The sequence below is a fragment of the Equus quagga genome, chromosome 8 (assembly GCF_021613505.1).
Source record: "Equus quagga isolate Etosha38 chromosome 8, UCLA_HA_Equagga_1.0, whole genome shotgun sequence".
Lineage (NCBI taxonomy): Eukaryota > Metazoa > Chordata > Mammalia > Perissodactyla > Equidae > Equus > Equus quagga.
Window position 1 is genome coordinate 25,041,627 of NC_060274.1, and position 26,955 is coordinate 25,068,581.

A 26,955-nucleotide genomic window follows, 5' to 3' on the forward strand; every position below is an offset into this window, starting at 1 on the left:
CTTTATTACACTAATTGTACCCTCAAGAGTCAGAGTCGACCAGGTTTGCATTTCTTTTCAGTTAGCACTTGCTGCCTCTGAGAATAAGCTCAAAGAGTAATCTAAAATTCCAATAAAAGCAACAGGAAAAAAGTAGAGATGACAAATTAAAAATACTTGAACTCTCAGTGAGAACTTAAGGTTCAGTGACCTAACTAACTTTTCCTTGGGAAAGAAACAATCACTTTCAGAAAACCTATGCCCCCACAGAATGACGCATTCACTTCCTCCTAAACATAGATCACATTATCAGTGTTGCCAAATATATCAGCAAGCGCCTGGCTGCTGAACACCATGTTTATCTAATGGACCATGACAGACAGCAAGAACAAGCACAGTTGGAGACAGTGATCTCTCAAAGTATTTTCCAAACAAGTACGTTTCTTTGTTTTTTCTTTTTCTTTTTTCAATTAAGGGAAAGAGAGTTATTAAGCAAGACAGCTATAAGAGAACTGTTTAGATATCTCCACTGAAACCGTTCTTTTCAACCAAAATGTAAAATAATTCTAGAGTCACGTTTTTATGTCTTCACATAGGAGCTAGAACAAGAAGGAAGGAGGGCCATTGAGTGAAATTTACCTATTGGAGATTCAACCAACTCCATTATGAATTGCATAGAGAAAATTCCTAAGGAAATCAGAGGTAAGTTCTCAACTTTTCCCCTCTACAAAATCAAATGATTCAAAGCTGACAGTCAGGATAGAGCCAAGAGAGGTTCTATGTAACTATGTGCGAAAAAATAATAGAAGTATACAAATTGCTTTACATTGTTTAATTTAAAAAATAACACAAATTTGTTGTGAAATATTCAGAAAACACAGGAGAAAATCAAAAGGAGAAAATCACATATAACCCTACCTTGCAGAGGTAACTAAACACGATTAAAATTTTTATTCATATTTTTCCAATCTTTGTCTTGGAAACAGATACTTTACAAACAAAAATAGAATCATTTTGTACATATAATTTTGTACCCTGGTTTTTTCATTACACAATGTATTGTGCTCATATTTTTCATGACAGTAAGTACTTTTCTACAACACCCTTTCAATTGTTATTGGAAACTCTATTAAAGCATTGTTCCTCATGTATTTATCCCATTCTCTGTTGTTGTTACCAAAAGTTTGCTGTTATCAACAGCTGGTGACATACACCCTTACGTTATCCATTTATATACATCTGTAAATATCTCCCTAGAATAATGTACTTGAAATCTGCCAAAAGATAAAATCTCCGCAGTTAAATACCCTTCAGAAAGTTTGTAATAATTTTCCTTTCTACTAGCAAGATTGTTTATTGCGGTTTTTGACAGAACACTTCTTTGTGTATTTGTTTGGTCTTTTCCTTGCTTGAAACTGTCAATCATTTTTTATGGTTGCTTTCACAGGTTCGTGTTTAGAAAAGCTTTACCCATCCAAGATTACTTAAATAGTATATAAATAAATAAATTATAAAAATAAATAGACATGTTTAAGATGAACCTTTATTTTCTTCAAGTCACTTTATACTCCATTTTTTTATACATCGATATTAATATTACACTTAGAATATATGTTGACGTATCACATGAGATAAGGTAGTTACCCAGTTTTCTCAATACGTTATTAAGTAAACCATCTTGTCCTCACTGATTTCATGTGCTACTTCATAAAATTATTATATACACATTATTTCGGTTTAATTAAATCTGTAAATGACTGTCACCACTTCCCTCTCACCTCTCTCACAGACCAAGAAGCAGCACCTGTTTCACCGGTGTAGGAAGTAGTTAATCCTGAGCAGATTCTCGTCTTTGATGTTTATATGCCTTTGACTGAAAAAAAAATCCAAATGTGAATCTCCCCTTAAAATCTTAATCCTTGGGGCTGGCCCTGTGGCGTAATGGTCAAGTTCACGTGCTCTGCTTTGTTGGCCTGGGGCTCATGGGTTCAGATCCCAGGCACAAACCTACACACCGTTCGTCAGGCCATGCTGTGGCGGCATCCCACATAGAGGAACTAGAAACATTGCGACTAGGATATATAACTATGTACTGGGGCTTTGGGGAGGAAAAAAAGAGAGGAAGATTAGCAACAGATGTTAGCTGAGGGCCAAACTCCTCACCAAAAAGCATACCTAAAAAAAAGAAACATGCATTCCTTTCTACGCTCACCTGGAAAGCTTCTTTAAAAAAACAAACCCTTCATCCTCTCCCTGAGTGAGAGGAGCATAGAAATCAGCAGATCAAGTCAAGAAGGGATAATGCTGCAGCCTGACCAGAGCAGAGAGTCAAACTGCAAGAGGAAAAGCTGCGGTCCCTGGAGGCCCAGTAGAGCCTCAGCTCCTCTCCCCTTCTCCCTGTCCTTGAGAGACAGCACGGCATTCAAAGCAGAGGTTCTCCAAGTGAGGCCCCAGGACCAGCAGCAGCACCTGGGAATTCGTTAGAATGAACTTCCTCAGACCGACGCACTTAGAAACTCTGGTCATGGGGCCAAGCAGCTCTGCTTTCTCACCCTATAGGGGACTCTGAGGCACATGGAGTTTGAGAATCACTAATTTAAAGAACTTTGTCAAGAAAGAATCTGAATAGGACCCATATACAATATAATGATACCTTAATGGCATTCCAGCCTCTGCTGAGATCTGTAACGGACCATCCTCCATTTGCTTTTTGCCCATTTATTATGCATTTAGTCTTTTATTAAACATGTTCTATCTGCCCAGATTGGGGCTGGGTGCTGAGCAGAGCATGGACACTGAATAAGCTAAACGCTTTGCCTACAGAAAGCTCACAATTTACGTGTTTTTTGTTCTATCCGAAAAAATGTACCTATAAATGGAAAGAACACTCATCTATTAGTTTCCCATTTGTCATTTTTACCTACATGTCTAGTTAAAATAAATGCAAGTATTCTGCTTCTTTGATTATAAACTTTTTTTGTTGAAAGAATAATTTTGTGGTAACTTGTAAGATGAGATCTTACAAAAATAATACTAAAAGTATTTTTTAATTGAATTAAAAATTAGAAGGAACCAGACATGGAGTCAGACTAAAACAGTCCGGAAGAAGCTCGAGTAAGCAGCAGCTGTTTGAAAGAGTCGCTAACTGAGAAGCTGAGGCTCCCAGGTCCGTCTGAAAAGACAGTCATTACCGTGAAGGCTAACCAGGGTATAATTGGAAGGTTTAACTCTGGGAAGGGAGAAGGGCCAGATGTGATAGAAGGGAGAGAAAACAGCAACAATTTAGAAGATTTGGGGAGTGGATATAAGTAATAGATGCAGAGAAAGGATGATCTTGAGTATTCGAAACTCAAGAAAAAGAAAGAGAGAACCGCAGTCGCTTTTCAAGAGGGCTGCACCAACTGCGAGAGCTGTGTGAGTCTCTGCTCGATGCCTGTGGCTCCTTCCACAGTGAGTGAAGTGATCACTTTTCCCCAACACCAGATCTCCATCTTCCCTTAAGCTCAGCTCAGGACACACGTCTCCTCTGGGACACACTTGCCCTGACAAACCCGTCCTCATCCTGACTACACAGTGCTTCACCGGGCCTCTCATTCAGATAACTTTCAATAATTCCAGGAGACTCAGTGGTATTTCAATATTCCAATACAGATTTATGAGTGACATAATGAGGCAACTTGACTCAGCTTGCCCTGAAGGGTATCATGGCAGAATGACACAGAAAGGGGATGTTCTCTAGAAGATTTCAGGGAGTGACTTCCAGCAGGGTGAAAAAAAGCTCTGCACAACTTGCATCTGATCACACTCCACTATCAGTCAGGTTCCTTCCCTTCCTCACCTAGACAACTCCTACTTATTCTTCACGTTGATATTCAAGCATCAGTTCTGCCACGGAGTCAAGGCAATTTGCCTGGACAGTTAGTCCACTTCTCCTGTTAGAGGCTGTCATTGCTCCTGCAGCTCTCCTCACAGCATGTGCTACAATTATACATTTATACATATTTATGTGACTAAAGTCCATTCAGTCCACTTGACTCCTCTCTTCATGTCTATATTTGTTCACTTTTGAATCATCAGAACCTAGGGCACTGTCCACACCATGGTAGGTGCTAACAAAATACTTAAATATTTGTTGAAGGGCTGGCCCAGTGGCTGAGTGGTTAAGTTCGCATGCTCCGCTTTGATGGCCCAGGGTTTCGCTGGTTTGGCTCCTGGGTGCAGACATGGCACCGCTCCTCAGGCCATGCTGAGGTGGTGTCCCACACAGCACAAGCAGAAAGACCTACAACTAGAATATACAACTATGTACTGGGGGGCTTTGGGGAGAAGAAGAAGGAAAAAAAAAAGATTGGCAACAGATGTTAGCTCAGGTGCCAATCTTAAATAAATAAATAGATATTTGTTGAATGACTGTTCATATGACTGTTCATGTCCTTGAACAAGCAAAGCAATCCCCTTGCCCCTTACGATCTTACTTACTGTTCTGTCTGTCTAGAATATTCTTCTCTTGAAATTCATGTCTTGTTCTTGCAATTCCATTAGCAGCATTTGTCAAATTATCAGTGGGGGTCTTTCATCCTATTATTTTAATACAAAAAGCTGCTTCTTCCCTCCATAGCTCTTATATGTATTTATTTATTGGTTGTTTCCTTCCACCCTCCCCCCAATAGAATAAACTTCTATGAAAACAAGAGCATTGACTGGTTCATTACTATAGTTCCAGCTCCTGGTACTGTGTTTGAATGAGTGAACAAAAAGAAATTTTCAAGTCTCCTATGTTAGAATAACTGAAGTAGACCAGCACAGAACTGAGGCACGCTAGCTTCTACCAAGCTGATGGTTAGTAGCCGAAAGATAAGTATACCATCCATTTCAGTTTGTTCAGAGTCGGAGCAATAGGAATTGGGAGTAGCAGGGAGCAGACTAGGGAGGTGGTGATGTATAAAATGTGAAGATGTCTGTCATCTTTACCCAGTGTAAGCAATGCAGATAACATCGTAAGATTCTGGGAACTGAATAGCATGAGTCAATAGGGCAAGGAAGACTTTTTCAATCATGAGCTGGCAACTTCCTGTTAATATATATTATTTTCCATTAATTAAATATATAAATATAACTCTGGGCTACTAGCACTTACAAGATAAAGGTTATGATGAATAAAGAACATCTCTTGATTCCCACTTAATAGATAAGTCCAGATACTCCTCTCACCAGAATGAGTTCATCATAATAGTTAGAACCTCACCTCTTTTTGCCACCATAGATGGTATGGATGTTGTGTACACTGTGACGTTTATTTTATTCATTATTGCCTTCTGTTATGGGCTGAATTTTGTTTCCCGCTCAAAAAGAATTTTGTATGTTGAAGACCTAATCCCCACTCCCTCAGAATGCATTTGGAGATAGGTTCTTTAAAGAGCTAATTAGGGTTAAAATGTGGTCATGGGAGTGGGCCTAATCTAATATGACCAGTGTCCTTATAAGAACAGGAGATTAGGACACAGTCACATGTGGAAGAAAGACCATGTGGACACACAGAGAGAAAACATCCTCGAGAAGCTAAGGAGAGAGAATTCGGAAGAAATCAGCCAAGCCTGCTGACGCCTTAATCATGGACTTCCAGCCTCCAGAAGTGTGAGCAGATAAATTTATGTCGTTTAAGCCCCTCAGTCTGTTGCATTTTGTTGTGGAAGCTCTAGAAAAATAATATATTCTCCATTTGAAAAGACTTAATTTCAACTTATGACCTTAGTAAAGTATCTAACATGCCCAAAAGTCTATTTATTGACTTTCTGAATGAGAAAGGAAGAAATAGTCAAAGTTAGAATAGATATCAGCAAATAGTAACAAATGAACTGGACAAAGTGTTTAAAGAATAGTAACTGCTGATATATTTGCCTGGGAGGAAGATCCGACGATGGAGACACTGGTTCTCCGAGAAAACGCCACATATATTCCACTCCACAAAAACTGACGTCTGAGAGTACACCATTTGTACACACTGATAAAGAAAAGATACAACTAAACCTAGATAAAAAAGTATATTTCAAAAGAAGTGACAAGTAGTATAGATTTTGAAAGGTAGAGAAATGTGTCAAAAAATAAAATTGTTGGGGTCTGCAAGAGATCATGAAAAGAACAATGAAAGAAAAAAATAACCTATGGAAGTAATAGAAAAATGAGGCTAACAAGTGAAGTGGAAGCAGAAGACCAAAGAAAAAGAGAGAGTTATTATCACCTTAGGCCCAGGGCAAGAGCACTATATTTTTTCCAGGGACCACAGAAATATCTGAAGTTTTAATGTAAAATGCTTCAGATCTAAATTTGAAAACTGTAAATAAAGTTTTAAAATAGATAAAGGTTTACAAATTGCATATTATGTTCTCTAATCCACTGTACCCTATACATGTATATAACAGTTATATATCAATTTTATGTTATTTGAGAAAGGGGAATATTTGAACTCGTTTGATATGATTTATATGGTGCATCTAAAATAAGAATGCCAAGGATCTTTGAAAGTCTTGAAATTTCCCCAGAGAAAGCAGACAAGGCAATGTAGGAGAAAGAGGATATGGTAGAGACAGAATAGCTTTTTCTGAATTATAGAATCATGAGTTCTCCAGAAAATTCTACTATTACCACTAGACAGTTGTTCCCAGAAGAAAATATTGCAGGAGGCAATAATCAGACATCATGTAAGTATCTTACTTTTTGGCATTATGGTAGCTAAACTATAACCCAAAAGTATAGTCTTGCATTAGCAATCTGTTTTGCAAAAAGCACAGGGTTATGTCTAAATGATGACAGATAAACACTAATTTGACAAACTCAATGAAAGAAATCTACTATCAGAGGAAAAAATATTCACCAGCTGCTGGCATTATGGATGGAGAGAGAACTGTTTTACTTTTCCAGGAGATTGAGTTACCACTTCCTGTAGTGACGACCTAATAAAACATATTGGGCTGCTCATGCTAACGTGAATCCGTTGTTCAATAAAACATGGCCAGATCTGACTATTAAAAATAGTGTTTCCAAGGAATGAAGATAAACAGTTGTGTTAGTATTTTCAGAGAAACTTATATACCACTTCAAATACAACAAAAGTCCATTGATTAATACTTAATTAAAAAGATAAAGCAACCCACTGTGATTTCACACTTGAAAGAAGAATTATGACAACTTAATTTAATGCCAAAATATAGAACTTTATTTTTAATAGGATAGTATGAGAATTTTAGGGAGGACATAACAAATAATAAAAATCAGGACGTTTATCGTATTGATAGGTCATAATAAATTTTTACAACATTCTGCCAGCATGTGAACCCTGAAAATAAAATGGACTAGAATATAAAAAAGGCTGAATTAGTGGCCGGCGGGTGGCACAGTGGTTAAGTCTGCACGTTCCGCTCCGGCGGCCTGGCGTTCCCCGGTTCGGATCCCGGGTGCGGACATGGTGCCACTTGGCAAGCCATGCTGTGGTAGATGTCCCACGTATAAAGTGGAGGAAGATGGGCACGGATGTTAGCTCAGGGCCAGGCTTCCTCAGCAAAAAGAGGAGGATTGGCAGCAGTTAGCTCAGGACTAATCTTCCTCAAAAAAAAAAAAAAAAAAAAGCCTGAGTTAGAGTTTTCAGAAGAGGGAAATTGATTATTTAAATCATGAAAACTAAAACCATATTTTAAATTTTTCATTATTAAAAATTCTAATGCCTATAAGTACATACTTTCTAATGTGTATATCTGGATCTATTTCTAAGTCTGGTATCCTAAGTACTTCACACAATCTGTACAGATTATGAGTTTTGCAGTTATGGAGTTTAAGTATTAGATAAATATCTTATCTCCTTTCTTGAAACTCAAACTGCTATCATTTGGTATAAATCCATTACTACACATTGAGGTGATACACTTTGAGAGAAAGTATCATTACATTCCATCAATATAAAAGAGATTAAGCAGGATGCTCTGATTCACAGATGAGTATTTCTGGAATAAGAGAATGTGGGAAATGAACCCTAACTGCTAATGTGGGCAATATTACCCAGAGGTAACTATAGCCAGACATGCATAATTATGTTTTTGAGCTTTGGATTTTTAAGCAGTGGGTTTTTAAAAGAATAAACATAATCAATATGCACTTGTCAAGCCTTAAACACAATCCTATTTCAGCAAGTATATATGCTGAGATTCATCTTTTATATAATTTATATGTATTCCTAGTATTGTGATGAGCATACTGGACTAGATGTTCAAATGCAAAGCTGTGGTCCCAGCTCTCCATTTATGAGCTCCAGAACTCTCTCTGGTCCTTAACTCTTCAGGGCCAAAACTTCTTCAGTCTATGAAATGGGTATAATTGTACTCACCCTGCTCAGCTCCCGAGAAGAGAGGAGAAGCATCATATAACTGTAAGTGTTATGAGTCAAAACTCTGAGCTAACTAATGTTAACATTAGTTAATACTAACTAGTTAACACTAACTCAATGTTCTTAATGGGATAGATCACGTTGGGAAATCATTCTATGTCTCTGGACCTCAGTGATGAGATGACAAGAACAGTAATAATAATGGCAGAGACACGTATGGCACTAACCACATGCCAGGCGTTGTTGTGTGTGTTTCAAATAAATTAACCCATTAAATTCACAAAAGCATGTAAAACTCTCTCTTCATTGCCTAGTAGATTTCCAGATACATATTAAGCAGTATGTTGAATGAAAGTTAGACAAATAAAATGTAAAAATGATTTGAAATGTCAGATTTTGGTATCATTTCTGTGTAAATGAAAATAGGTAAATTTTCGTAATTCGTAAGAAAGGTAAAAAGGAGGAAAAAGAGCAAAATCTCTATATAAGTAGAATGCAAGTGAAAGGATGTGTTATGTTTCTAATTTTCTTCAAAAAAATGAATTAAGAACAAAAGTATGTGAAAGAGAAATAGAAAACCAGCTGCTGATAAGTATGTGAAGCAGTCCGTACTGTTAGACTCTGTTATTAAACTTCACCTGAAAAATAAAACAAAGCTTCATACATGCTTGCAGGAGCCTTCCAGTTAGAGGCTCCCACTTGCTTCTACATTTAGGAGTGTCTAGTTGCTAATTAGTTAAAGACATGCTAGAAGTCATTTGCAGCTGTGGCTCTGCTGTGCATTCAGGAGAGGGCTGTTAACTGGAGGGCAAATTACACACTAATAACCTAGGAAGAACCATGATCCATTTTCAGGATTTAACAGCAAGAGTGGCAAGAAGGAATAATTATCCAGAAATAAAAACACACACATAAATGCACAGAGATAATTTTAAAACATTTAATGGTGGTGAAGAGTAAATTATTTAACTCGAACCAGGGATAAGAGCCTTTTGGTAGCTATCACTTACTGCAGTAAATCTGCTGAAGTTTGCACTTCCTGGCTGCTGGCTCTGTTTATTTAAAGTCACTCTGAACGCTCTGCTAGAAAGGATTCCAGTGGTGCTGCCAAATTTTCACTAGATTAAAAATGTGCACGCTGATAATATTTGTTATGAACGCTGCGCACAGAACAGAGCAGTGTTCTTCAGACAGCAGTTGGCTTCTCTTCTGCAGCCGGTCTTTCTGGAGGTCTTCGCACTCGGCAGAATCTGTTCAATCTGGTTATTCCTGATGAAAGTACTAGCAAACTTACATCAGAGTCCCGTGAAGAAGATGTTTCTCATTAACTGGTAAAGCGATAAGGACCATGCATCAGTGTGAACGTTGGAATGTCTAAACGTTTGTTAGAAAAGTGTCCGTGAACAAAAGTCCTTCAACTCCAGAGCAAGTAACAAACGCTGTGATGCCAAATGCGACTTGTAGAAAAGTACTCAGATTAAATATACCTTCCCTCAGCCTTAGTCCTCAGGAAGAAGTCCCTTTTCCTATTGTTAAAGAATTCTCGGACTTTCCATTATCCCCTTAGATTTACCCTGGGATACAAAAACCACAGGAGTTTTATTAAAACAGAGTTTGCTCACAATAGGTTTCATGAGTGGCTGAAAGGAGTCTAAATTGAAAACCCAGGAGTCAGCAAAAAATTATGTCTAGGGCGGGGGGCGGAGGGGCAGTGAAATTGCTGGGAAAGAGAAGCTTGGACTAAAGGGTATCTAAAGTTGAAGGTAGGAATACAGAAGGCACAGTAAGGAACAGAAACACAGTTTAATAAGGTCAAAGGCAACAGAAAATCATCTAAGGAAGTCAAACACAAGAAGCCAGAAAGAAAATTCTGGAGGACAATCATCAAAATCGGTAAATGTGGACACACCTATAACTGCACCCTTGTCACCTCCTTTGGATTATCTAAAATCACCTTCAAACTAGAGCGTCTGTACCCCAGAGGCCATCTTAGGCCTTGGCACCATACAGGCAAGCCTATCTGGGTCACAAATCTTTCTTGGTGATTGAGATAGAGTTTAACATTATTTACATTTTTTAATTTTGATTTTTACAAATAAATATAAGCTAATGTCAGACAGAGTAAATTTACCTGATTTTTTTAAGCTAAAATAAATTTAGATTTGCACAGTTTCACTTCATACTTTGGCCTCAGTCTCCTGTCTTCATCTCCCTCCAGTTAGGGACACTGAGTCACACAGAAAGGTAATTAAATTCTAGCCACTGGAAAGGCAGTGAGTTTTAGAGTAAGTTCAACAAGGGTTTCTTAATTCTTCCCAGGCACTTAGACATTCCTCCGGTAGCTGCTACAGCTTCTTAATGGGACCTCCTGAGGGTAGACCAGACATGGCCTTCTGACTTTCAGCAGAGACAACTGAGAAACACAGTCACGTCTGAGTTTATTATGGAAATAGATATAGATGCAGACACAGATATAGACATGGATATCGATACACACAGACACACAGACACACGGAGAGAGAGAGTGGAATATACTTAGAAAACAGACAAATTAATTCCACTTTTCTAAATATAAAAGTTGAGATATAACATAGAGCAAGTGCTAAAAATCAGTTCAGGGTGGCAGTATTTTAAATGATATTTTTCTTTTAGGTTTGGTTAATATATTACAAGTTATCCCTATTCGGGCTAAGAAGATTGACTGTGGGATGTTGATACCAGACATGACCTAATTCCAACCCAATCTTACCCTACCATTAACTTCTTTTTGTGAAGTCCAAGCACAAATCTAAGAAAAGAATTCTAGTTACAGTTGTGATTGGGGTTCAGTCATGCTTATTTGACTAGAAGGGACCTAACAGAAGCCAGATGCTAAACGTGGAAGGTGAAGGAGAGGGTTCTGGGAGTTTCTATGAGGCTCCAAAGAGAAAATTCACCACGAGAAATGAGAAAGTCAAGCAACTGAGTTAGATTTTGGAATGGGGACTTAGAATGGCTGAGGCATAGAGTAGGAGTAGCTGTTACAAGGACCCCACCACCCCTATAGCATATAAGGCCCTGTGGGGACTGAAACTAGGTATGGATAAAGCTTAAACTAAAGAATAACACTTTGAGGGCTGAGCTTTACTGTAATGGAGACCCTCTGAAAGAGCTTAACACAGTAGCGAGAGTGCTATTTCCTTACTCCTTTTCAGAGGGGCAGTTCTAGGTATAGTGGGAGCTCCGCTTTGAGTGGTGGCCCAACCCAAGCATCTAGAATTCAGCCTTGAGTAGCATGCCGTGTGATCACACCAGCCCTGGGGGACAGCATAGCATCAGCCTAAGGCACTGACAATGTGACAGCAGTAAGACCGACCAGGAGCCGCTTCCACAGCAGACAAGGCTATAGGACAGCAGAGCAGGAAGGAAACTGTGATGAGTCAGTGGAGCCTGAGCCCTTGTAATGTTACAAGTGAGAAATACCCAGACAGTAAAAGCTGGGTATGCCTATCTCTGCATCATGGTACCCGCAACCAGCAAAGTGTGGGCGCGTTCAGGAAGGAGAGAAGGGAACAGATAAGAGACATTGTGGCAGTGGAATTGAAAAGGCTCAGCAAGGAAGAGGAGAATGGTGACAAGGAAGACGGAATAGTCAAAAATAAGTGATGCCTTGAATCTGAGTGTCTGATGGAAGATAAGGAAAATTATTATTATAACAAATAATGTTAAAAATAAATATAATTGCTGGTTGATGTCAGTGTCATCTGGTCTTCTGATTAGTCATAAAATCCAACCTGTCTCAAAGCTACTCCCCTGATCTCCCACCTCAGACCTTTGCTTCCTTCATCCTTCCCTGTGCTCTCCTAAGCACTGAGCTCCAGGATGTCACTGTCATGTGGGACACGTCCCCTTTCCTTCCCTCATATCCAATATCAGAATTCTCTTGATTCTGTTTCCACAATGTCTTATATTTGTCCCATTCTCTCCATTCTTTTGTCCAGTTTACAAACATGCCATCAGTACCTTTCGAGTGGCTTTAGAGTAACAGTTTCTTTACCAGCCACCCACAAACTTCACTGAACCCTCAAGCAGCAGGCGCTCACTCCTCTGATCTCCAAATCCGTGTTCTTTTGTCTATACCTCGTTTATGGCCATTATTACTTTCTATTTATATTAATTTTATGGACCTTTCCTCTCCTCTATTAGACTGTAAACTCGTTGGAAGAATCTGTGATGATTCATTTTCAAAGAGCTTGTACATGGTAGCTGTAGAATAAGTGTTTGAATTATGGGTGGATGAAAAAATCAGTGAATGACATTCCAATTACAGGCGAGATGAAATATTAGGTAAAATGTTAAAAAATAATTAGTGTCCATTCTTAGTATAGTATTCTAATATTTATACTGACATTTATAAGCTCTTCATATAAACATTCTCCCATCTGTAGATGTCTGGGAGGGTCTATATACATATATCCACACATACACATTTTGCTATGCTATTCTGACAAGGCAGTATTCAACAGTGGTAGGCTTAATGGAAAGACCTGAGTTTTAGTTCAGCTCTGCCAATTACTAGCCATATAATCCAGCTAAGTTATTTACCTATCTAAGCCTCCAGTTTCTCTTAGATAAGTTGTTTAATTTCTAGATTCATTGTGAAGTTAAAGTAATATGAGCAAAAAGGCATACTCCTTTTCATACAAATACATCTTATATGTACATATATACAAATAGATCTTAGTTCTTTGTTGGTCCTAAGCAAGAAGTGTCCACAAAGTGGAAACTAATTGCATATTTTCCCTTTTCCTTTTATGTCTTTTTTATATTGCTTTCTTTTTTCCTCTCACTCTTCCTCTGTCTCTTTATTTCTTCAAACTATTGTTTAATGTACTGGAATGAATACTGGACCAGGAGCCAAAAGACTGGTATTCCAGAGTTTAATAGTTGAGTGACCTTGGGCAACACAGTGTTTACAAATCTCAGTTTCCTTTTCTATATAATGAAAAAGAATGGATGTGAAAAATGCCATGAAGCCTATAAATCTTTATTAATCTATAAGGTTTTTATTAGATTTAAGAAAAATAACATGAGATCATTATGACTGCTCTCATTGTTCCAAATACCTTCTCTTGAGAATGTGCTCTTGTTCTTGACTATAATACAAACTGGATTTTTAAGGGGAGCAGATTTTATTCCTTCAGCAAAATCAGAAATTGAAGTTTAAAATATACAGATACCCATATGAAGCAGTTCAATTAATGGAGCATAGATCAGTAAGTCCACTGTAAATCTGCTTCAAAGTCACTCTTCCTTGGGTTTGTAATGTTTTGGGTAACTATTCCTGGACACAGATCCATATATATTGTGGGAAGTAACAGAAATACAGACCCTGAATAATGAATGCACCCTGAGGTAAAACAAGAATCTTTCCACAGTACCCATCTTACTCCATGGCTCAGAATCTTCCATACTCCTCATGTATTCTAGAGACAGGTGGGCCTACGTGGTTTATGATAATAAAATACCAGCCTGGTGGGATCCTGTCTTCCTAGTGTCTCAGAATGATTACAAATGCTTTCCTGCTCGTCGCTCGTGCTGTGAGAGAACAAAATCAAGTAAAAATTAGAAAAGAGCTCCCAAAGTACTTTATTAATCAGTCTATTTAATCTCATCAATAAAATCTGAAAATAGGAGCTGTCAGATATGCAAATACTCAAGAATTGGCTCGTATTTTGCTTAGCTCTTCATCATAAAATATTTTCATGTCTGGCAAAGATCGTCAAATCATCCTAGCTGAAAGAAAACTAATTTCCACAAACTGCTATTTGCTATATTCCTCCAAAAGTCTGTCATTACCACCTGTACACATTAGCTAATTATCTCCTGTCTGTTGTTTAAACAAATGTATTTTGTTTACAATTGTCTGTACCACTAAGTAAGAGGTCTTTAAAAATAATTGATCATGGAAAACTTGAATATGAAAAAAATAATAAAACCTTGTGGAAAGTAAATATAAGTTAAGGAAAAGATGGTAGCTTAAAGAATGATGAGGAAGAAGACATGAGGGAGAGGAAAAGGATAGCAGGGAAGACACATCCACATATTACTCATTTAATACACTCAGCCATGTTTAAAAAGGTGGAAACAGACTCACATTGAAAAAACAAAACATATTTTTTTACCAAGTTATGGCTGGTTAAAGATTCTTTGAGGAGAAGGGCAGATGGTATACATGTCATTTTGAAGGAAAGTCCTGGATCCGCACTGTCTGTGATATGAGTGAGAAAGAAAATTTTATTGTGCGAAGGCACTGAGTTATCTTGGTTGTTTTCTTTTTTTTTTTTTTTTAACACATCTAGAATTAAATATCCTGACAAATACAAAATTAAATGCTAATTCATAAGGTGAAAACCATAAGTGCTATAAAAGTTTTTAAAAGATGGAGACCTGTAAGCATCTAAACATGAGTTCTGATTCTCCATAGAGTCTGACTGTCTTACATGGTGTTCTTAAATGGTGTGAAGTAGTCAAGAGAAAAAGCAAGGAGGAGGGAGAAATCTAGCTGGATTTTGGAGGTGATCATGTTGTAAGTAAATGGTAAGATGGATTTTGATCTAATCATGTTGTTTGGCTTTAAAAAAGAAAACTTTGACAAGTATTATGTCATTAATTTGAAAGGTAGTACATACTTAAGTCTCAAATCTGGGAACACTACTAATTTTTTTTGAGGTAGAGAAAAGGCAAAGATGTAAAGATAAAAACGAAGTTTTGGGGCCGGCCAAGTGGTTAAGTTCACGTGCTCCGCTTTGGTGGCCTGGGATTTCGCTGGTTCAGATCCTGGGTTCAGACATGGCGCCACTCATCAGGCCATGCTGAGGTGGCCTCCCACATAGCAGAACCAGAGAGACCTACAACCAGAATAGACAACTATGTACTGCAGGTCTTTGGGGAGAAGAAGAAGAAAAAAAAAGATTGGCAACAGATGTTAGCTCAGGTGCCAATCTTTAAAAAAAAAAGTTTGCTTAGATTGTAGTAGTGGATAGAAACATGACCTATAGGTTTTGGGGGGAAATATCAGGCAATTCTCCAAAGAAGTATTCCAAATCATAGTTATAGTAGCATAAATTCTGAACCATCATGGATGACCATCAAGATTATAAGGAAAAAATCATTGCAGGCAGCTCTCTGAAAATACCAAATCGCTGTGAAACTCAAATAATCATTTCCGACATTGACTATTTGTTGTGTGAGAGGACTTTTAAATTACTCCTCCACACCAGAAATCAACATTAACTGAAATCTTTAGGATGATTTCTTTGAGTTTCAGCCCACATTCTTAATCCCACTCTCAGGCCCCTCTCTCTTCTCCTACCCCTTCCCCAGATTCTTAACTCCCCTTAACATTTGGCGTACGTCTATCTTGTGAACTATATTTTTGTAAACATTTTTATAAGAGTATACAGCTATAAATCTTAAATGCACAGCCTGAAGAGTTTTTATTGAGTGAACATACCTCTGTAAGCACCGTGCAGATAATGCAGTAGAACATTACCAGAACCTAAGAAGCCTTCCTCATGCCCCCACCAAAGATGTAGCTGCTGTTCTGACGCCCCTCACAGGATTTCAGGTCTGTGTTAGATCTTTCTAGGAATGCAGTCATACAGTGTGTGTCCCTGCATGTCTGACTTCTGTACAATATCTACGTGGGATGAATCCACATAACATTTTCCATTGTAAGATCATGCTAAAAAATAATCATCTATTCAACTGTTAAGTAATATTGGTGCTGATTCCAGTTTCCAGCTATTAGCAGGAATGTAGCCACGAACACATTTCTGTTGGAAATACATTGAAAAGTGAAAAGACTAAGTCAGGGGACGTGAGTATAGTCAGCTTTAGTAGACAATGTCAAAGAGTTCTCGAAAGCAGTTATACCAATTTAAACTACTGCTGTCTATTAGAGTTCTAATTTCTCTACATCTGTACTTATATCTGATATTTTCAGTGCTCTTGTTTGCTTTTTTCAATTTTAGCCATTCCAGTGGGTAGGTGAATTCCCAAAATGGTTATTATTTGCCTTTCTCTGATGACTAATGATGTTAAAGATCTTCTTATATGCTTGCCACTCAAACGTGTGTCCTCTTATGTGAAGTACTTCCTGAACTTTTTGCTGATTTTTAATTGGATTGTCTGCCTTCTTCCTTTTGGTTTTCAGATATCTTATTTCTGTGTGCAAGTGCTTTGTTGGACATGTGCATTGCAAGTAGAGTCTCCCTCTCTGTGGTTTGCCTCTTCATATTCTTAATGATTTTTTGGATGAAATTCTATTTATCAATATTTCCTTTATGGTGCTTTGGGGCTTTTTGTGTTCTGTAGAAGAACTCTCTCCCTATCCCAAATTGACAGTTTTTCTTACACTTTCTTCTAGAAGTTCTGTTGACTTATGGTAAACAAATAGATCTACAACTGGTATGGAATTCATTGGGCAGTATGAGGTCTTCGTCCCCGAGTGTGGGGACCTCTTATTTAAAGGATCACCCTTTTTGCACTGTACTGCAGTCGAAGGTTTGTCACACATTAGGTAAATTCATTTGATGGATATGATATCACATTGAGTGCTTTACTTTTACAAAGCTCGATATGAGGGCATGTAAGCTCTCTAGCTTTGGTCTTATTCTTCATCAAGACTGAGATCTTCTTTTCTTGTCCTTCACATTTTAATATGTATTTTATAATATATTTGTCAATTTCTACAAAATTCCCTGTTGAGATTTTGATTGGAACTATAGTGAATCTACAGATCAATTGGGAGAGAATTCATCTTTATAATAGTATGCCATCAAATCCTTGTATATAGAATATCTCTCCACTTTTTAAGGTACTCTAGCTTTATAGATTTCAATGTAGAGATATTTCACTCTTTCAATAAGAGTTATTCCTAGATATTTGGTGTTAACTGAAGACCTTGTGATTAATATATTTTAAATTTTAAAATAAATTTAAATAAAATGTAAAATAACTAAAATATATAAAAAATCATTTTCAAAATTTTATTTAGTATATAAAAATACCATTTTAAGTAATCAACTTTATTGAAGTATTACATAACATAAAGTGTACCAAGTTTATGTGTATAGTCTGATGAATTTTGTACTCTTTTACACTCTTACTTATAACTAAAGGAAATTCTATATACTTGTCAATACTTGGTATTATCAGTCTTTTAAATTTTGACCATTATAGTGGGTGAATAATAGCATTAATTTGGTTTTAATTTCTTAGATGAATATAGATGTTGACTATCTTGTTATGTTTATTGGCCATTTGTATATCTTCTGTTGTAAAGTGTCTGTCTTTTGCCCATTTTTTAAAAATTGCATTATTTCCATTATTATTTCTCTTATTATATATATAGATGAACACATGCATATATATATACATATATAAGTATATATTGCTAAATTCACTTCTTATTTCTAGTAGCTTTTTTGTAGATTCTTTAAGACTTTATATGTATGAAACTATTAAAGCAGGAAAAAAATCTGCATAACTTTTTTCTTGCGCTATTGCATTGGCTAGGACCTCTAGGACATTGCTGAATAAAAACAGTAAGATATTCACCCTCCTTGTGTTCCAGATATTAAAGAGAAATCACTCACTCTATTAATATTACATATGATTTTAGCTACAGGAATTTTGTAAATGTCATTTATTATGTTCAAGAAATTCTTTTCTAGTCATAGTTTACTGAGAGTTTTGGTTTATTTTTAAACAAGTGGGTGTTGAATTTTATCAAACACCTTTTCTGTATCTAGGAGGTGATCTAGAATTTTCTCCTTTATTCTTTTAATATAATTGATATTCAAATGTTAAATCAACTTTGAGTTCCCCCAATAAACTCCACAAGGTAATTATGTTTTACCAGCAGTGTCCCTCACTTTCATTCTTAATATTGACAAATTCTGTCTCCCCCTGACCTTTTCCTACTTTGATCAATCTAGCTAGGGATTTATCAATTTCATCTTTTCAGAGAACCACCATTTGGTTTTGTTAATATCTCTGTTTGTTTTCTATTTCATTCCTCTGTGCTCTTTCTTTATTCTTTCTTTCTTTCTACTTAGTTTGGGTTTACTTTGTTCTTTTTGTAGTTTATTAAGGTGGAATCCTAAATGTTTTTATTTTAAACACTTTTTTTTCTCTTCTACTGTAAGGATTTAGGTATAAATTTTCCTCTAAACCTTGCTTTATCCATAAATTTTCATATATTTTATTTTGATTATCATTACGATCAAAGTATTTTCTAATTTCCATTGTGATTCTTTCCCTTTGTCCCATTGGTTATTTAGAAGTGTCATTTAATTTCTAAATACTTGCAGTTTTCCAAATTTTTTGCTATTGATTTTTTAAAATATTCTATAGCTGTCAAAGAAAATATTATTTCAGTTATTCTAAATGTTTTTGGTACTTGTTCTATGGTCCACTATCTTAGTGCACGTTCACTGTGCAATTGAAAGGAATATGTATTCTGCTGTTATTGGTTAAACATTCCATCGAGATCAATTAGGTCAAGTTGGTTGATAGTAGTGTTTTTATACTCTCTGTCCTTATTGATGTTCTGTTTACTTGTTCTGTCCATATCGGAAGGTGAGAGTTGAAATCTTCAACCATAATAGTGAATTTGTCTGTTTCTTTCCTCAGTTTATCAGTTACTATGCCATAAACTTTGAAGCTCTGTTAGAAGGCATATATATATATAGTATTGATGTATCTTTTTGATGATATGAAATAGCCTTCTTTATTTCTGCTAATCTTCTTGTCTAAAAGCTCATATTTTCTGATATTCATAGTCAATCCACCTTTCTTATAATTAGTGTAAATATGGTATACCTTTTCTCAAATTTTACTTTAACATGTCTGCATCTTTATATTTAAAGATTTGTTTCTTTAGGCAGCATATAGTTGGATCTTGCTTTTTATTCAGTCTATCTCTCTTTTAACTGGGGTGTTTACCTTTTATGTTTTATATGATTACCATTTTTCAATATATTATCTATTTATTCTGTTTTTATTTCCTTTTTTCTTTCCCTGTCTTTTTGATTTCAATATTTCAGTTTATTTCCACTATTGGATTATTAGTTTTTTTCTTTTTTTTCTCATCATTGACCTAAGTTTTAAAATATGCATCATTTACTTCTCACAGTAAATATTATCTTCAAATAATATTGTAGCACTTCACTTAAAAACCCTGTTCCATTTCGTCCTCTCATCCTTTCCACTGTTTTTTAAGGATTTCTTCCTTCTACATACTTTAGAACCCCCTCCCCAAATACCTTTACTTTTACTTTTGCTTCAAACAATCAATCATCTTTTTGAAATTTTAAAATTGTTTTAAAAATCCTTTACTATTTCCATTTATATCATTTTTTAAATTATATTTTCTGGATTCAAGTTTTCACTTGGTGTTATTTTCATTCTTCCTCAAGAGCTAACTTTAACATTTTTTGTAGTTCCAGATTTACTGGCAATGAATTCTCTGCTTTTGCTTTTCTGTATCAATCTTTGAGTCTCCTTAAATTTTGAAAATAATTTAAAAATTCTGGATATAGATTTATAATATATCTCTTTCTCTCACTGCTTTCAAAATTTTCTCTTCATCATTTTTCTCATCAATTTGATTATTATTTTATCTGTGGATTCTTCCAGATTTTCTATATAAACAATCATGTGAAAAAATGAGTTTTGACTCTTACTTGACAATCCCTGTATGTTTATCTTTTTCTTGCCATATCACATTGGATAGGACCTCAGTAAGATGTTGAATAAAATGGTAATAGATAGCTTCCTTGTCTCATTTCTAATTTCTTAGGGAAAGATTTGAATCAAGAGCCCACCATAGTCCAAACTACATGATCTGAAAAAGAGCATCATGTGATAAAAACATAGCCAACTATTTGCAAGGAATAACCAAGGATATCTTTCTCTGTTAAAAAAAAAAAAAAAAGCCTAGGGGTAATATTCTTTTCATAGACTGTGGACAATGCAGACACTTCACTTTATCCATCAATTACAATAACCTGTATTATAATAGAAAATTTACAGAGTAATCATCCAGTCCAACATCTTCAGAAAATGCTTGCATTTCTTCTCTAACAGGTCTCGTAAGTTGACATGAAAGTTTCAGTTGAGTACTTTCAGGGATAAGAAGCTGCATCTTATTTTTTAAACTTTTTGTTAGAAAAGCATTCATAAATAATTCCAAAATCTGCACGTGTCCTCTCCTGTTCAAATATGCAGTTTTTCCTAGGCACTCCTTCAACCACGTGTTTTATTTGCAATTAGGTTTGGGTGAGTGAAAGAATCAGAGTGGGGGATTGGGGAGGAGGCAGTGGTATAAACAAAACAGAATATTAAGTCTCCCACAAATAAATATCTGGCTGGCAGTCCCGAGTTGGCATGGTGTTCCACAGAATCAGGAACTCATCCTTCTCTCAAGCATGGCTCCAGTGGTCCAAACAGCAGCATCTGCAATCAAGGTAGTTAGGCTGGAGATGAGCTTACATGCTGTCTGATAAGGAAGCTTCCCAGAGGCTGCCACATGATGTTTCCGCTTAAATTCCACTGGCCAAAACTCACTACCTGGACATATTTAACTGCAAAGTTGCTTGAGAGATGCAGTAAGCATTTATTTTATAGTACTCTCCAGCTGGCAATAGTTGCTCTTGACTCCAGTGATCCACTATTATGATAACACATCTATTCTCTCTTTTCCTCCCACTGCTTCCACTCTTTGTGCCACTGCTGACTAACCCCTCTCCCTGCTCTGGCTGCAGAGTACCTCTAGTCTCTCTTGCCTCAAAATTTCTGTTTGCAGCCTTCTCTCTCTGTAGCTGTGTTTCAGTCTTACTGTAATACCTCTCCTTATATGCCTTAGATTGAAACTCTCTAAGAAAGTGGATTTTGATTGTCTTACATAATTACCATGCAGTATAGAGTGCTCCAACTGGGCAGAGCTGTTAGGCTAGTTCATACCCCAGTATTCTGGCCAGCCAGAAAGGGCTACTTACAGTTTGAATTCAAATTCAAATTTCCTCAGACCATAAAGACTGCTCTTGTATTCCACATGTACTACAAACAACATATTAAGAAGGACGTGTAGTGTGGGTTTTGTTTAGTTTTCTAGACCACTGGTAATCTTCCTAATAGTTTTAGCATAGAAAATTGAAAAGAAAAAGACACTAATTTCAGCCTGTTAAAAGTCACCAGCCAGATGTTGTAAAAAGAACCACTAATGAAAGGTCTCCCTAGAGACTTTGAAAGTTTCTTTATATTCAACCTAATACTCTTAAAGAGAATATCACATTTCATTGACCTACAAGGCATTCAGGTTAAATTAAAAGGTTTGAAACATACCCTTCTCTGAATGGAAGTCTAAGGGACTGGTTTTGAAGTTTACCTCTTTTCCTAGGAGGACTTAACTCCCCTCTGCTGTAAACTGAGTAATTTTTCCCAATTTGACTGGATGCCATTCAACCTTTTTAATTGGACCTAGAGTTGGATGTTCAGTTCAGGTTAAGCTGTGTCAACAGTCACACTTTAAGGCTGTTAGGGAATCATGCAGCAAGCAGTTAACAAGAAGTGAATTTAAAAGGCAAAATAAATGTTCTTTTTGTTCAGAAATCAGGAGGAAGGGAAACACAAAGTAATCAAAGATTTTAATTTTAGGCTTCACAAAAATCAGTTGTCATTTTTTTGTATGTACTTGATTCAAGAAATAGTGTATAGATATAACCTGGGGGAAACGAAATTTAAGAAGAAGCCATATATTCGACTTGTTTTAAATAGACCTGGCATAGTTACAATCTTATCTCCACGCATAATTCAGCATTTTCTTTTACTATTTTTTTTTCTAAAACCAACTAATTTGCAGTTACAGTTTTCATTCTGAACTATAGCCTGCAAAAACTCACTTCCTGGTTATTCATAGCAAAATGAGTCCTCTCCCCACCCCCATCTGATTCTGATGTGATGAGGTAACTTTGAACAGTTGTGTGCATAACTCATTTTCTTCACTGCTGGGAAAACATGAGTTACTGAGGGGAGGGGAAAATGATTTTTTGTAAAACTCAACACTCGGTCTGCTGCAAGTTCATGTGTTAAAGGAAAATGAAACAAAATTTAAATTTTCTTTCTCCTTTTGTTCACCTTCAGTTCACAGAAAAGGAGGTTATTCAGCTAACTGATACAGTAAACATCACTTTGGAAGACTGCTCTATTTACACAGGAATTTGGGGAAGAAATGTTGGAGAGACTATAAATATTAAGAAAATTACAAAGTCAGTAAGGCTGCAGGAGATGGAGAGCTTGAAGCTGAAATCAGAGAAACAGCAAGTTTTGTAAGAACATCTAACAGAGAATGAAGTATTGCTCAGGTGACTTTTTTACATATAGACAGGTCCTGCTAACGTGTTGAAGATAATCTTTCCTGCTTTCCATATTGTTCCTAACATGAGCCAAGCTATAGAAAAAATGACAGTAATTAGGATATTCAATAGGAATTACCTGAGCTGACAACTCCCACAGGGAAGGTGGCAGATGCTGGGGCAAAAGCCAGGAAGTTACCTGGGCCAGTGAACCGTGTTTTGACACCTTTGTGCCAGACCCCTGCCGACCTCATTGAGAGAAAAGGCACTGAGAACTCAAGAAAGTGTCTTACATGGGGAAGTATCCGTTTCTGGTAACACTTATCTTTCTGTCTGTGAACCATTATCTTCCCTATCCTTCCCCCGCACACTTCTGTCCTGTCCGTCACCCCCCCACCTGCTTATTTACTTTGGCCTTTTTCTCCACTTCATTGACTGTTCTTCTAGTCCTTTTATGTATCTCATCATCTTAAGTTTTTCATCTTGTCTGTGTACTTTGTGCTCCATTAATGTTTCAATGCTTACAAGTAAGAGAAGAAGCAGAGTCCTCGGACCACTGAGTAATTGAATTCAGTATCTCTCATTTCCCCTGACTGACTGACACATGCAATGCCCCTAACAGAGAAGGAGTGATGCTCCTCCAGAGTCAAGGAGGGGGCCCATGCAGCTGTGTCTGAGGACTCTATTTTTCCATTACTTCTGAAAAAATAAAAGTTGAAAGAGAGATTTTAAAAAAAGTTGACTGTTAGATTTTCTTCTTAAAAAAAGCAGAAAGGTATACATCCATTGGAGTCATTCAGTCTAACAGAACCACTACTCCTCCACTAAACCCAGTAATCAGCAACACGACCTTCCTAGCATGGGGTAATCTTATGTTAGAGAAAAATTGCTATTTCCTTTCCCAACAAATTTTAAGTTTACTTTGTAATTCCAAATATTCAAAATTTGGTTTAGGATATTACATGCTAACGAACTTCACACAAAATATTTACACCTTCAGCACTGTGGGTCTTTACATTAGCTTATTGTAACGTGGTGGTGAAACATATATACTTATTGCTAATTACTACTCAACTCTTGTTTAAGAGGTTTTCCCACAGCTTTGTCTCCCTAACATAATCTTCTATCTCTGTAGAGTTTATTTTGCCAAACAGCAATACAGTAATTATAGCCACAGATGCTAAAATAGAAATTATTTGGGGCCAAAATATTCCCAAACCTCTTTTATTTATTTATTTATTTATTTCATTAAAAAACATTGCCACCTCTTCTGTCAAGAAGTTTCTGAAGAAAAGATGGTAAAAGGTGGTGGAAAACAAATGGGTCGGACTTCAGACCAGGGCACAGCCTCTGCAGAGAACTTTTATTCACACTTGCAGTGTAAACATCCTCTAGAGATCTCAGTGGTCAGGATTATGCATGTTAAGAGTAGATACTAAATGTAAACAAATGAGTTTAGCAGAGTCATGAGGAAAACAAAATCAGAGCCTCAACGATGTCAGAATTCCTCCTATTACATGGTTCCCAATTGTGTTTCCAAAACCAATAGTGTCCGCAAGATGTAGTTAAATATTCTAGGGGGTGGGAGGTGGGATGCAGGCAGCATTCCATGGTCAAAAAGATTTTAGAAACACCAGTTAAACAGATCTCTTTACTGTAAAGCATCTTCGTGCCCTTAATACTTAAGTCCATTTTGAATCACCAAAAATGCAACTTTTTCCAAACTAATTGGACTGTAAAACCCCTTGACCACAGAAAACTTATTAACATTGCCCAAAACACTAGTGTCCCAAAGAACAGTTTGGAAAATGCTATATTTGAATTTTAAGTCCTTGATATCAGTGTGGTTATCGAACACTATGGCTATTCATCAAAATGAGGAATTAATATAAGGAATAGCTACACATATAAAACCTAATTTAACTATTACTCTCCTAAAAGTGTAATCAAATAAGCAAACAACAAATTTATTATCATGTGCATGCACTGTGCAAGGTAATATAATCATCACTTTAAGTTCATACCAATTTTAGAAATACACATTGTACGTGAAGGGGAAATTTTGTCTTTATTTCTTCCCATGTGCTAGTTTTCGTAACAAAAGTAGTGTGGTCCATTAATTTATTAATTGTAAAGCATTTGCATCTTAATCCTTCCATCTGTCCTAATACCTACAAAATATTTTAGAGATTTTTCTCAGTTCAGTGAATAGGTAGAGTGGCCCCAAATGGCAATATTGTTTTGTGTCCAAATATGTATTAAGAAGCCACTCAGATTACTGCCTATACCACTTTTCTTTTATTGGAGATTGAAGAGTCACCTATGAGTAACGAGAACCTTCTTTCTCATTTTTGATGGCTAGGGTGACTCCTTTCTGCATTTTTCGTACTTTATTCACATCCAACCTAAAAATTTGAGGTGTCTTTCAGATGTATAGCTCTTTTACAGGCATTAAAATTGCTGAAGCAGAAGCAGCTTATTCTTACACAATAAAGTCTACATACAATAAGTGTCATTCTGTAACATTCATGCTCATCCAAAATAAATAGTAATCATACATGAACTGAAATCTGACCTGGTCCTTGAAGCATAGCTCCATGGTAAGGCAGCATTTTAAGACATTTACATTTGAAAGAAAGGAAATCATTTCTTTGCCATGAAAAACACAGATAATTTTAGAAGTTTTGGAGATATAAATTTTACACAAAGTAAAAATTTTCACTTATATTATTTTTCACATATCTTTAAAAATATAGATTTTTAGTTCAATAATCATTCACTAATATCTGCCACTTTCTTTAAGGCTAAATAAACGAGGAAGCCATCTTGTTTTCCGCATCACTGGCTCCAGCGCTATAGATCTCCATGACAACACGAGCCGGTTTGCCTGGTGTGAAGACAACAGTGTAGCCCTCATTTCCTAAATGCACGTTTCCACTAAAGTTGAATCACCAATTAAAAGACTCCTGTCTGTCCTTGGGGGCTTCAGAGATGCAAATAGTCTTGGGGAGGCTGGCTGGTCAGCTGCTGCACCTAGTATCCCCTCCTGAGTATTTTAAAATAAAACGACTCATTTAAAAAGTATTTCTGAATCACACCGAATAAGAGTTAATACTCGAAATCAAAAAAACTTGCTTGAAATTGTGAACTACTAACCTTGTTATAACTTGTGATTATTCTTTAAATCCGTAAAAAAAGAGTATTCTAAATGTGTTTTTAAGTAACTTATTATTATATTATGGTATACACAATGATGTTTGTTAACACTTTGTAAATCATTATGTGAATAATATAGACTGTAATAATAAAAGTTAATATAGATTCTTTAAAAAATATGAAAAAGTGTGATGATTACAAAAAAGTGAAATTTTAATTTTATTCTGAATATATTCATAAAAAATGCCTTTATATGTTAAAGCAAGGAAATATAAAAGAAGTTTTTAAAGATCCAGATTCATAAAAGACAATTTCCTTGGCATTTAATGCTCAAACTATAAATGTCATTAGTGAGTTTTGATTTTAATAAAAAAATGTATACCTGTCTTACAGGGTAAATGAAGAAACTAAAAAATTTAACAAAAGTATTTTTGAATAAATATAATAATTTTTAAAATATAGATCAGTATTATTTTTGCGTATAAGGATAAGTGACAACTAATGTTATCTATACCTCCCTAATGTATACTACTCTATAAATTTCTCTTTTCTGTATCAATTTGATGAGTATGTATTTCAGTTTTGACATTTTACTATCCTTGTTTACAAATGAAATACTAAAAATATCCAAATTATGTTACTCAATATATTTCTATTTTATAGTAAGAAAGGGAGGATATAAGAAGTTCAACAAAATTGATTTTCAGGTAAAATTACCCATTTCCAGTAATATGCACATGATAAAGACATCCATTATTAAATGGTGCTATTTAAGAATTATGTGCACAAAATTAACAATACACACTAGCCAATTTTCTGCAACGTGTGTTTGTATGTTTAACTGTTTCTTTGTATAGCTAATTAAATGTTTGTTGCAAAGTCTCATGGGAAGCTCATTTGCATACACCTTGTTATAATGGCTAAACACATTCTTACTAAGTATTTCCTGGTGAATAGATATTTCACAAATGCCTGGCATAGACACAACCACAACCTATGGACACGTCATCATTACTGTGGTTCATCAGCACAGCTCTCCATGGT

General features: G+C 36.1%; 1 long non-coding RNA gene across 1 annotated transcript; it reads left to right on the forward strand.

Annotated features, from left to right (window-relative positions):
* Nucleotides 1-325: 325 nt before the first annotated feature.
* LOC124243474 (uncharacterized) lies at nucleotides 326-26,666 on the forward strand. Its single transcript, XR_006889681.1, has 5 exons — nucleotides 326-414; nucleotides 576-681; nucleotides 14,820-14,932; nucleotides 22,544-22,764; nucleotides 25,559-26,666. It is a non-coding gene; the product is annotated as an uncharacterized LOC124243474 (long non-coding RNA).
* The last annotated feature ends 289 nt before the right edge of the window (nucleotides 26,667-26,955 follow it).